We start from the raw sequence: 12,413 nt of genomic DNA on the forward strand, positions 1-12,413 counted from the left end.
GGAGTCGACTCTCTTAACCTCGACATAATCCTTTTCGAGGTAATCACAGATCAGATGGAATCGCCGCTCGATATGCTTGGACTTCTGATGAGATCTTGGCTCCTTAGCTAGGGTTATGGTGCCATTATTGTCGCAGTAAAGAGGGATGGCATCCGATGATATCATTCCAAGCTCTGCGGTAAACTTCTTATACCAGAATACCTCCTTCGCAGCTTTCGATGCAGCAATATACTCTGCCTCTATGGTGGAATCAGCAATTACCGCCTGCTTGAAACTTTTTCAGCTAACTGCACCACCATTGCAAATGAACAAACTTCCAAATGTCGACTTTCGATCATTTATATCAAACATAAAGTTGAGTCTGTAAATCTCTGAACCTGGAGTTCTCCATTCTCAAAGACTAGAAACATATCCTTAGTCCTTCTCAAATACTTAAGGATACATTTCATAGAAGTCCAGTGCTCTTCGTCTGGATTCGACTGATATCTGCTTGTGACACTCACAGCATGGGCTATATCAGGTCGTGTACATAGCATGGCATATATGAGGCTTTCTATTACCGAAGCATAAGGGATCTTGCTCATGCATTCAATCTCCTCAGGTGTGCTAGGGCACATCTTCTTGGAGAGATGAATGCCATGTCTAAAAGGTACTAAACCTCTTTTGAAGTTTTTCATGCTAAACCTTTTTAGCACCTCCTCTATGTACATCTTCTGTGAAAGTCCCAGCATCTTATTTGGTCTATCTCTATAGACCTTAATACCCAGTATAAAGGATGTCTCTCCTAGATCTTTCATAGAGAACTCCTTAGACAACCATATTTTGACTGAGGTCAACATGAAAATATCATTTTCAATTACGAAGATGTCATCAACGTACAGTACGAGGAAGACAACTGCGCTCCCATTGACCTTTTTGAACACACATGGTTCCTCCTCATTCTTGATGAAACCAAACATTTTGATCACATCATTGAAACAAGTATTCCAGCTCCGAGATGCTTGCTTAAGTTCATAACTGAACCTTTGCAGCTTGCAGACCTTGTGATCATCATCACTTGATGTGAAACCAAGTGGCTATTCCATATAGATATCTTTCTCAAGATGTCCATTTAAGAACGTCATTTTCACGTCCATCTATCATATTTCATAATCGAAATAGGCTGCAACAGCAAGCAATATGCAGATAGATTTTAGCATGGCTACGGGCGAGAAGGTATCCTGATAGTCAATACCTTCGTGCTGACTATAACCTTTCGCTACGAGCCTAGCCTTGAATGTCTCTACATTCCCATCTATACCTATCTTTCTTTTGAAGATCCATTTACACCCAACAGGTACAATATCTTCAGGTGGATCTACCAAGGTCCAGGCTTGGTTTGAGTGCATCGAGTCAATTTCTGATCTCATTGCCTCTAACCATTTTTCGGAGTCGATATCTGATATCGTCACGTCATAGATCTTGAGATCATCACCATGAGCCCCATTTCTCATAAGGAATATTTTCTCTATATCTTCTTGTATAGTACCTAAGTACCTTTCAGGAGGACAAAAAATTCTAGTCGATCTACGAGGTGGAAGAAGTTGTGTTAGGACTGGTTCTGATTGATTTGGTTCCTCAGGTTCTTTAGCTCGTTGCTCTTGGGAGACATTCTCTTTGAGCTTAATTATTCTTCTAATGTCACCATCTTGAATAAACTATTTTTCAAGAAAAATAGCATTTCGACTCACAATCACATTGTGATCTTTCAAAATATAAAAATAGTATCCTAATGACTCTTTAGGATATCCTATGAATAGAGCTCTAAAAGACCTGAACTCTAACTTGTCCGCCTACTGTCTCTTGACATAAACCGGACAACTCCAAATTCTGAGATGATTCAGACTTGGCTTCTTACCATGCCATATCTCATACGGTGTGGTAGGAATGATTTTAGATGGAACCCTATTCAATACATATATTGCAGTCATGAGACAATATCCCCAAAGAAACTCAGGGAGGTCCATGAAGCTCATCATGGAACGGACCATATCTAATAGGGTCCGATTTCTCCATTCTGAAATTTCGTTGAGTTGTGACATTTCAGGTGGAGTCCATTGAGAGACTATGCCATTATCCTTAAGATAGTCTAGAAACTTCCGACTAAGGTATTCACCTCCTCGATCTGATCGAAGAACTTTAATAGGCTTTTCTGTTTGTTTTTCTACTTCATATCTGAAATTCTTTGAACCTTTCAAAAGTTTCAGACTTGTGTTTCATTAGAAACACATACCCGTACCTAGACATATCATCGGTAAAGATGATGAAGTAAACATAGTTGCCTCTAGTCGGCACATCAAATGGGCCGCACACATCCGTATGTACTAGGGCAAGTAGGTCTGTGGCCCTTTTCCCATGTCCCACAAAAGGGAGTTTGATCATTTTGCCTTGAAGGCATGATTCACAAACTGGATATGACTCGAAAGTCAACGGACTCAACAGTCTGAATTTCTCCAATGTTAACCCTGTCTTCCGCTATATGACCTAGCCTTAGGTGCCACAGATACCTATCGTTTAGACTATCTCTAGGTCTTTTAATTCCTATGGCATTCATATTTTACTCGATATTAAATACAGATACATCAATATGTAGCTGATAGAGACCGTTAATAAGAAAACTATTTGTAACTTTATTATTTTCATAAAATATGTTACAATGGTCCTTATGAAAGCTAATCACATAGCCTTCTTGTGCTAAACATGAAATAGAAATCAAATTTCTGCTTGCTGCAGGCCCATAATAACAGTCTTTAAGAACTAAATCTAATCCTAACGGTAATTGCAGAGGATAGGTTCCCACGGTCACAGCAGCAACTCTTGCTCCGTTCTCGATGCGTAGGATCATATCCCCATCCCTCAGCCTCCTGCTCTCCTCAAGATCCTGCATAGAAGTGCACAAATGAGCACTAGAACCAGAGTCAAGTACCCAACTGGATGCAGAGGAAACTGTAAGATTAGATTCTATAACGAGCATACCTCCAGAAGGACCATCCTTCTTGTTCTTCAGGGTGGCCAGGTACTGAGGACAGTTCCATTTTCAATGACCGTCTGAATTGCAGTGGAAATATTTTTCATTTTCAGCAGCCTTCTTTTTCGGTTTCATCTTCTTCTTCTTTCCATCCACCTTCTGCTTCTTCACAGACTTTTTCTTTTTTTCAAAAGACTTTCTCTTGGAAGAAGTCTGCTCCACAGTAAGGACTGAGCCTTTTGAACTCTTCAAAGAAAGCTCAGCTGTAACCACATGTTCATTAACTCAGCCAAGGTACACTGCATCTTATGCATATGAAAGTTCATGATGAACTGACCATATGCATCAGACACGGACTGAAGGATCACATCAATCTGAAAATTCCTATCTAAGATGACACCGAGCTTCTCAAGCTCCTCAAGATCTTTGATCATTGTCAAACAATGATCTTGGATTGACTGTCCATCATGCATTTTAGCCTTAAAAAGTCTTTGGCAGACTTGATACTTGGCTGCACGACTTTGTTCACCAAACAACTCTTGTAGGTGAGCCAATATCTGACGGGTAGTCATAATATTTTTATGTTGGTGTTGCAAGTCATCAGACATTGCACCCAATATGTAGTACCTTGCTTTGTTATCATCATCCGTCTACTTTTTCAGAGACGCTCTCTGTTCAGCAGTCGGACATGCTGGCATGGCAGGTGGATCCTTGTCCAACATATGGGTCAATTTTTTAGAATTCAGAATAATTCTATAGTTTCTTAACCAGTCCTTGAAATTGGGTCCAGTCAATTTGTGGATGTCTAGTATTTTGGTCAGGGGGTTGGATGCAGACATGTTTCCTGGAGAGAGTCAACAGTTTCTAGTTAGATTTTGTAATCAAACTTAATCAATTTGTTTAGAAATTTTATTTTTAAACAAATTAGGCTCCCACTATTTTCTCAGATCCCTACACTCCCTAGGTAGAGATGTGAAAATCTCCATAATTAATGATTTCTAGTGGGTGGTGCGGTTTTACCGACTGGCTCATCTCCTCACCTAACAGTTATTGGTGATGGGTCAACCGATGAGTGGACAACTCTTGTCCAATGATTCTCTAATCATGGTGCACCCAAAAGTTGGTCTCTAATTTATGAAGCTCACCGTGTCTGGAATATTGCTCCAATCCTTAGTTAAGTCAGATCCACCATTTGCACGAACTAGATTTCTGATTGAGTCCCTCACCGTATCCGGAATATTGAGCACAACCCATCCTCTAATCCGTAGCATCCAATGCCTAATGGACATGGTTGCGTCTTCCTGGTGCAACTGAACCACTGTAACCAGTCGAGAACAATCAACCTCGGGAAGGGCCCGCACATCCACAATGGTGGAAGACCTTAGACTTAATATTTTTTTAGGAAGATTTAATTTAGATCTCATTAAACTTGATTTGACATAGTCATAACAATTATGACTAACCTAGTGGTATGGGTTAGCTTGAATTGTTAGTCACCTCAAATCAGAACTGGATTGATACATATGGCTAGGTAAGTGAGATCGGTGGAAGGGATATACCATTAACTCGACAAGAATGCATTCGAGTCGAGTAGCTCCCAATTAAAAATCATTCAATTGCATCTACCCAACTTACCTTAGACACTAAATTATCGAACCAGAACCAATTGGGTTAGCCTACAATCCAGACTCTAACCACTGAGCCAAATTTGGTCTTAACTTGATCGAGTCACATCTAAATATGATTCGACCTTGATCTAGACTTAATTCTATTAGGCTGGTCAATTATTAGCTTTCATGATCCCACCTAACCAACTTTTGATTTGATTTAATCAACCGCTAGACCTAATTGAGCTACCCAAGCCCGAACCCAATTTTATGAAAATGATTTAGATATGAAATTCTTAATTTTAGATCTAATTTTATTTCATAAGCTTAATTCATTAATTAAGTCTTGGGTTCATAAACAAAACATATAAAATAAATCTTAGGATTTCAAGATCTAGAATTTTGCAGAAAAGTAAATTTTGATTTCTGATTAAGGATGAACGCGCAGCACCCCTATATGTCATAAGAACATCCCATTGAATGGGAGGAGAAGGTCTTAAATCCTACTTTGTTCTTATGATCGAACGACCATGAGGAACACCTTAATCAGAAATATTGATTTAACTACAAAACTAGTTAGATCTAAGTTACATATCACATATATAATTTCAGATCTAACTTATACATGCTTTGCATATATCTCATGTATTAAAATCTGATCTAATTAGCATGCTTTCAGATCTGATACATCACATGTAACATCTGAAAAATAAGATTTAAATTAAACTATTCAATATAAAATCTATTCTAGACAGTTACTAGAACAATTCTACAACTAGTCTAGGATGCAGCAGATCAATCTTATGAATTAATTAAATTTTATTTTTTATTTTTTAATCTGAATATAATATTTATAATATCAAAAAATTAGAGAATAAATTAGATCTAATTTATATTTTAATCATATTAAAATATAAAACTTTAAGACTATTCATAATTTAAACTATTCCTAGTCTAGTCATGCATCTCATACATGTTAGATCTACTTAGATTTAATTTTAAATTTTTTGATTTTAGATCCAATCATATCTGATGTGATATCTGAAATTTATTAATATCAGATAAATAAAAATAAAAATTAGATCTAAATTAGATCTGAAATAGAGCCATCAACCTGGCTCTGATAGCAGTTGAAGGAAAAATCATATTTTTCTTTGTAGGATCTTCCAGATCTAATGAGATCTGCGGTGAAATATTTAAAAAAAAAATTATCCTATGATATTTTAGATCTAAGATCTATTAGATCTAATTTTTATTATCTAATATTTAATCTAAAATTAAATCTAAAACTTGAGGATTAGAGAAATACCTCAAGGGTAACTAGATTACCCTGTAGATGATCGCAGCAAGCTTGAGGTTCTGATTTAGCCACGCAATTGCCTGACCTCTACCAGTATCCACTCGAACAAGACCTGGATTATCTTCTCCTCATGACTCTTTACTCCAAAAATCAGATCTGGATCTGATTAGGAAGATCTTCAAAAGTCTTCCTGAAGTTGGAGCAGCAGCTTGTCGAAAAACTCCTGCAGTCTTTTGTTCAATGCGTCACCACGCCTTGATCCTTTACCAGATGAATGCCCAACCTTTTGGGTGTGAAGAGGGGAGAGGGAGCACCAGTGAGGATGTGGAGAAGAGGATGGGTGGCTGACTTTTGCTGGATAGGGAGCAGAATCTCTTAAATCCTAGGCGCAAATAGGGTTTATATAGACCCTGCTGCGCTGCGCAGTGCCACATTATTCGACCAATCAAAAATTTTCATTTAATCCACAAAAATTCTGATTGGTGGAGTGATGTTATCTAATCACATTAGATAAAAATCTCCACCCTCTCTCCTATGTTGGCGCCAACATTGGATAAGCACAAAAGAGATGGCGCCCAAGAGTTTATGTTGATCAAGACTCCTCTTGATCTTTATCCACTTGGGGCGCAAGCCTTGTCCAATTGTGGCTTTCACTTTGGTACTTATTTTTGGCAGGTGGACACTCCACAAAAAATCTCCAATAACCTCTTGCCAAGTGGCCTTCAGTTTAAGATCCATAAGTCAATGTTTGATCGATGTCCTAAAATAGAAATGGTAGGTGACAGGAATTAACATGTGTTATCTTAAATTCATCTCATGAATTAAGATAAGATTTTTCTGAGCTAGACTGGCTCTAGTCAGACTGAAAGAAACCTTCTCAAGGTTCTCTGGATGAGTCAAATCATATTTGGCTCAGTCGAGATGAAAAAGATTGCATGAGGAGAAACTTAGGCTCAATCGTGTGCTAGCATGATTTTTTTGAACCTAATTGGACCTAATCCAAATCAATTGGGCTAGCCCAATTGATGACTTCCAGATCCTAACCCTTGTTAGTGTGATCCAGTTAGGTTCAATTCTGTATGGTAATGAGACATGTCGTGATCTCATCACCGACATCATCGAAACTCTTTTCGATGGTCCATAACTCTTCTGATTCAGACAATTAGAATGATCGATCATTAATATCATTCTAATTGCTTCCAAAATCCATCAGTGACACCTAGCAGTATATGGTGGCAACTCATCAGAAATGAAGACGAACCTCTCGGTGCAGCTACCTGTGTGATTGAGTTCCTCTATCATGAGTCCCGACTAAATTAGGGTTAAGGTGAACTCGTCAAACCCAACATCAGTCATATGAATCAATCGATTGATCCAAGTCTGATGTGAAACCCAAATAGAAAATTTTTTTCTATTATTTCACTCTGCCATGGCCATGGACTTAAGGACTCGATCTTTCGATCACCATAGGACTACTCTCATCTACCGAGGTTGATAGATCCCATCTTGGTGTGATCTGGTTCCTACAATGAATATGCTACAGCCAACATACACCTTAAAATTTTGAATGGCTAGGAGATCGAGTTATGATGTAGTCAAACTATAACACACTCAAGGTGAACTGTCGATACACCTCAGGTCAAAGAACTAGACACACAACTGCAGCATCGAGCTAGTCATCGACGAGAAGGTAGACTTCCTTATGACTGCTCGATATGGTCACACTCAGTACTCTCATTCTTAACAAATACCTGTACTCTCGCTCCAGTGTCTCCACACCATAGACTCAAGACTCATCTATCCTAAGAAAGCGATCATACACCAAGCTTCCGGATCGATCACCATCTTCGTGATGATCCTATGATCAGGAGCTATTTATGAGTTAGTTATGTAAATTCATGTCTTAAATTTTCAACTCTTGAAAATATGAATTAACATTCCTACTAACTCAAAGGATGTATCACAGATATAATGTATACAATGTGATAGTAGAATAACCCTTTTATTTATTTATAGTCAAAATTATAAATTTGTCCTTACATTTGTACAGGAATATGTCAGCCAATCTGATATCTAGGGTACACATCTAACAGATATGCCAAGTCTCTGAAGTGAGGGAGTTAAAGAAGATGTTGTCCTCTTTCAGGTCTTTCTCCTCATTGACATCCCTCATTGTTGACATGATAGTTTCATCTTCTGAAATTCTCCAACAAGCCAATATCTCTCTCAATAACCTCGACAATAGTTTTCGAACATCCTAAGATGACTCCATGATTTTATAATTTATCTAGCCAACTTCTATCTCGGAGTCTATCTCAAGTCAGAGCTGATGTTATGGACTTTGATATACACCCTTATGGGCACCAAGAAACTCAATATATGGAAAAATGACAAGTACCGGTAAATATGCTTGTGAAGACAAGAATGGTTCCACCCTTTTCCATACATTGAACAATTATTATTAAGGAAGGCCGTCACACCCCAAATCTAGCATCCAGATTGGGCGCATGATGGCCGCACACTCTTTAGAGCAATACCCTAAAGAATATGTAAGGCTTGCCTTTTTATCAATACACAATCCTATGCTCCATACTGTTCGGTCTCAAGTTCCATAGCATCTTCTGGATCTTGAAAAAAATAAAAATAAGGAGTGAACTTTACGGGCTCAGTAAAATACTAATATCTCTGAGGAATCAAGTATAATTAAAAATTCTATTCTAAATATACAATAATAGATGTAAAAATTAATATAATTTGAATTTTCAAGACATGCCATATGTTACAATAAGCTTCAAAAGTCTTTCTCGGTCTTCGTTGATTACGGCCACGATCTGCTCCATGACAAGGTCAAGGAGAGATTAGCTTCTAAATACAGAACATCCGATTCATTGGCATATATCAATGATCAGCTCCACTGGCTAGGTTCAGGAGGGAACTAGCTCTAATTCATACGGTCATGATTTGCCCCATGACAAGGTAAAAAGATTAGTCCTAAAATAAAAAAATATGCGATGCATTAGCGTGTGCTAGCGATTAGCCCCGACTAGCTAGGTCTGGAAGGATTAACTTTGCCAAAGATAAACCTCGACTAATTAGGCTCAGGAGAAACGTGTTTCTGATGTATGGCCAACAATTAGTCTTGTTGGCTAGACCCAGATTATAGTTTAACTAGAGAATTTTTTCTCATTATTTTCATAATAATTAATTTTTATAGCAATAATAATTCAAACTTTCACATCTCATTTTCAAAATGCAACAGAATACTTTTTATCCAAAAAGATCATGCAGGAGTGAAAATACAAAATTTTTATTTTCAAAAGTCATAGGATATTAATTAATCTCCTTTTCAAATACCACAGAATAGATTTAAAACAGAGAATTTAATTTATTTCAAATTATAGTTTACAATAATTATATCAGTCACCTTATTTTTGATCCATAATTTGAACAATCATTTTCATGAGAGCATGCACAATATAAATAAATTTTTAAATTTTTAAAATATTTATATATATTATTTTATAATATTAATTTAAAATATATGATAAAAATATTAGAGAATATAGGAAACTTACAAACGATCGAATCTAAAAATCATGATCTGCGGCACACAGCTTGTTTCTTAGATCTATACTTCTCTTGATTTAGATCAAAACCTTAGAACAAATCTATTTCATTAATAAAAAAATTAGACTAATTAGGCTTGATCTGATTAATCGAAAAAGGTACAAAGAAAAAAACAATCAAGATTCGATCTAATTGATCTGACTAAACTAATCTAGAAAGAAGAGAGATACTAGGTCTAGATCATGATTTGGATCAGATCATGAGGTGATCTAAAGTTTTGGATTTATCTTAGAGAATATGCAGCTATCACGTATTCAATCTGAGATGCTGGGTTTGGGATGTGACAGAGATAATTGTAATCAATTTTGGCCAACCACGAGGAGAAGGTTTGCATGGACAAGTATAATTATGGAAGGTTTTAAGGCTGACGTGGACCATGGCATTCACATCTGGCTGGTACTTCAAGTTTTCTTTTCCCGGTCATTAACTCACATTCAATTAGATGGAAAAGACATCATAGTTACATTTCGTTTTAAAAAGTTTGCACTTTGAAATTTGTTTCCTTAAAAGAGAGAACTTTTCTATCGTGCTCCTACCACATTTCCCCAGCCGTTGGTGAAAGAACCCATCTACCTAACAGATGAGTGTGATGCTTAAGAGAATTTACTCTTCTTGGCTTCCATCTCATGCATCATAGAACCATAAAATTGGCCATGCAAGGTTTCTTGTAAAAGTGTTGAAAGCACAACATCGACACAACATGAGGGAAGATATATCAGAAAATAAAAATTAATAAGAAAAAATAGCAATGCAATTCTAGCTTTTTATATCAAGAAATTGGATGAAATAGGTCCATGCAATTCTAGTTCCCAACTTTTTGCTGGGTGGAGAGAATGTAGCATGTGTTAAAACAATGCTCACAAAATTCTAGACATAAATTAAAAAAACTAATGATATTTTAAATCTTCTTATTGTAGAATTATATAAAAAATACTGAAGATCACAAAATAAATAATAAAAATAAAATTAATAAATCTGGAAGCATGTTGAACATTGTCCTAAAGTGTATTTCCGTCTCTCGTATAGAAAAATTTAGAAAGACAATCTGAATGTATGATCTTTATCTATGAGCATAATTGTGGAGGACGATAATGGAAATCCTTTTAGCATCTAGTAAAATAAATTGGAATTGAAAAACTAGAAAAGTAGAGAGATTGAAAATTAGAAGGCAAAAAGAGAGAAGATTTTAGGAGAAGGAATTGAGCTTATGAATTAGGTTCCAAGGTGGCCTTTTTATAGCCATCTAAACTTGACCATTTAGGCCAACATTCCGAAATGATAATTAGCTCAATATTCAAAAAATGATAATAAAAATATTAATAATAATATAAATATTTAAAATGTAAAAAAAAAAAGAATTTTGAATTAGTAAGGTGCTTAGGCCACACCCCACTCTACCCCGCAATATTTCTTTAATCACCTCAATGCCCTAAATAGCTTTAGACAAATCCTTCGTGTACACACACACACATATATATATATATATATATATATAGTATTAAAGATTCTTCTTTTTTTAGTATGAGACTAAAGAATCTCAGTATGAATTATAAAAAGAAAAAAATATTTGGAAGAAATTTTGAATTTAAAGAAAATCTTGAGTTTTTCGTGTAGGATTTCTTCCAACAACATGCTTCAAACGTGAAATTAATCAATTTAAACCCCTTTTTTATTTTTTTGAAGAAACTCTAGGAAAGCCTACATAACATAGCTTAGAGATATTTGCAAAGCCCAATGAAATTTTAAAAAGCAAATCGAGATCATATATCGTATATTTGTGCTTTACAGGTACAGAATTTGATATTTTCTATGCTATTATCAATGTTAATTTTTTTAAAAAAAATAAGGAATACCTAATGATTTTTCTATTTTACATTAAGCCAATAATTTTTTTCAAGTTATTACACTCTCTACTTTAGCTATCATTATAATTATTTAAATTTAGAAAACCATCTATGGGAAATTGATTAAACAACAGTTAAGCTCATGACCAAATCAATGTCTAGCCAATGTATAATAATTATGCATTTTGGTATTGCTAGATGAGCATCCTCATGTTAAAATCATCACATATGGCCAACAACTTGGCATAATTGGTTGACACCTTACCCCTAAAGTCTTACTTTTCCAGAGACTCGAGATTCAAATTCTTGGTGTTAATAAATAGACAAATAAGTTAATAAAATAAAATGTAAGATTTTATCCAATATAGAATAGAATAATATGATGAAGAAGGATCAATATACCTGATTAAGCGTAATTACTTAAAGTTTTTATGTCTGGCTAGGTCCCTACATGTATTGGACTTCTTTTGTCCCAAAGATGTGGTATTAGAGCTAGATGTTGAAGATCTAGGGCAACTCCCCAGAATAGTAAAAATGTACCGAAATGGTGGCTCTTGTAAAGAACAGTAATCCATGGATTGTTAAAGTTGAGTAGTAGTGGTGGCAAGTTGACTCTTGCTAGGCTATAGTGTGGGCTCATACACGATTATTGGAAGAGTTGACTCTAGACATAAAATGAAATATAGCCCTTGAAGAGTACTATGTTCTTGGACAACGGGAGTAACATATTGGATTTTCTAATATTTAGAGAGAAGGAATTTCAAGCTAGAGCAACACGTGCGGCACTTGAAAAAGTAATTAGAGCAGCAACTCTGGGCTGTTAGGGTGGAGTCTAACGTGAGATATAGAGTGTGGTCATTAGTATTGAACTCCCTATTTGGCTATAGAACGGCCATTCTAGCTTTTGGGTGGATTTAAGATGTCACGATCCCGATCTAAAATTGTGAATCGAGGATCATGGCAACCACCGCATACTCATAGAAAATTCTTTCCATAAGTATGCAAGGCATTTTATCATGCTATCCTAA

The sequence above is a fragment of the Elaeis guineensis genome, chromosome 16, assembly GCF_000442705.2.
Source record: "Elaeis guineensis isolate ETL-2024a chromosome 16, EG11, whole genome shotgun sequence".
Taxonomy (NCBI): Eukaryota; Viridiplantae; Streptophyta; class Magnoliopsida; order Arecales; family Arecaceae; genus Elaeis; species Elaeis guineensis.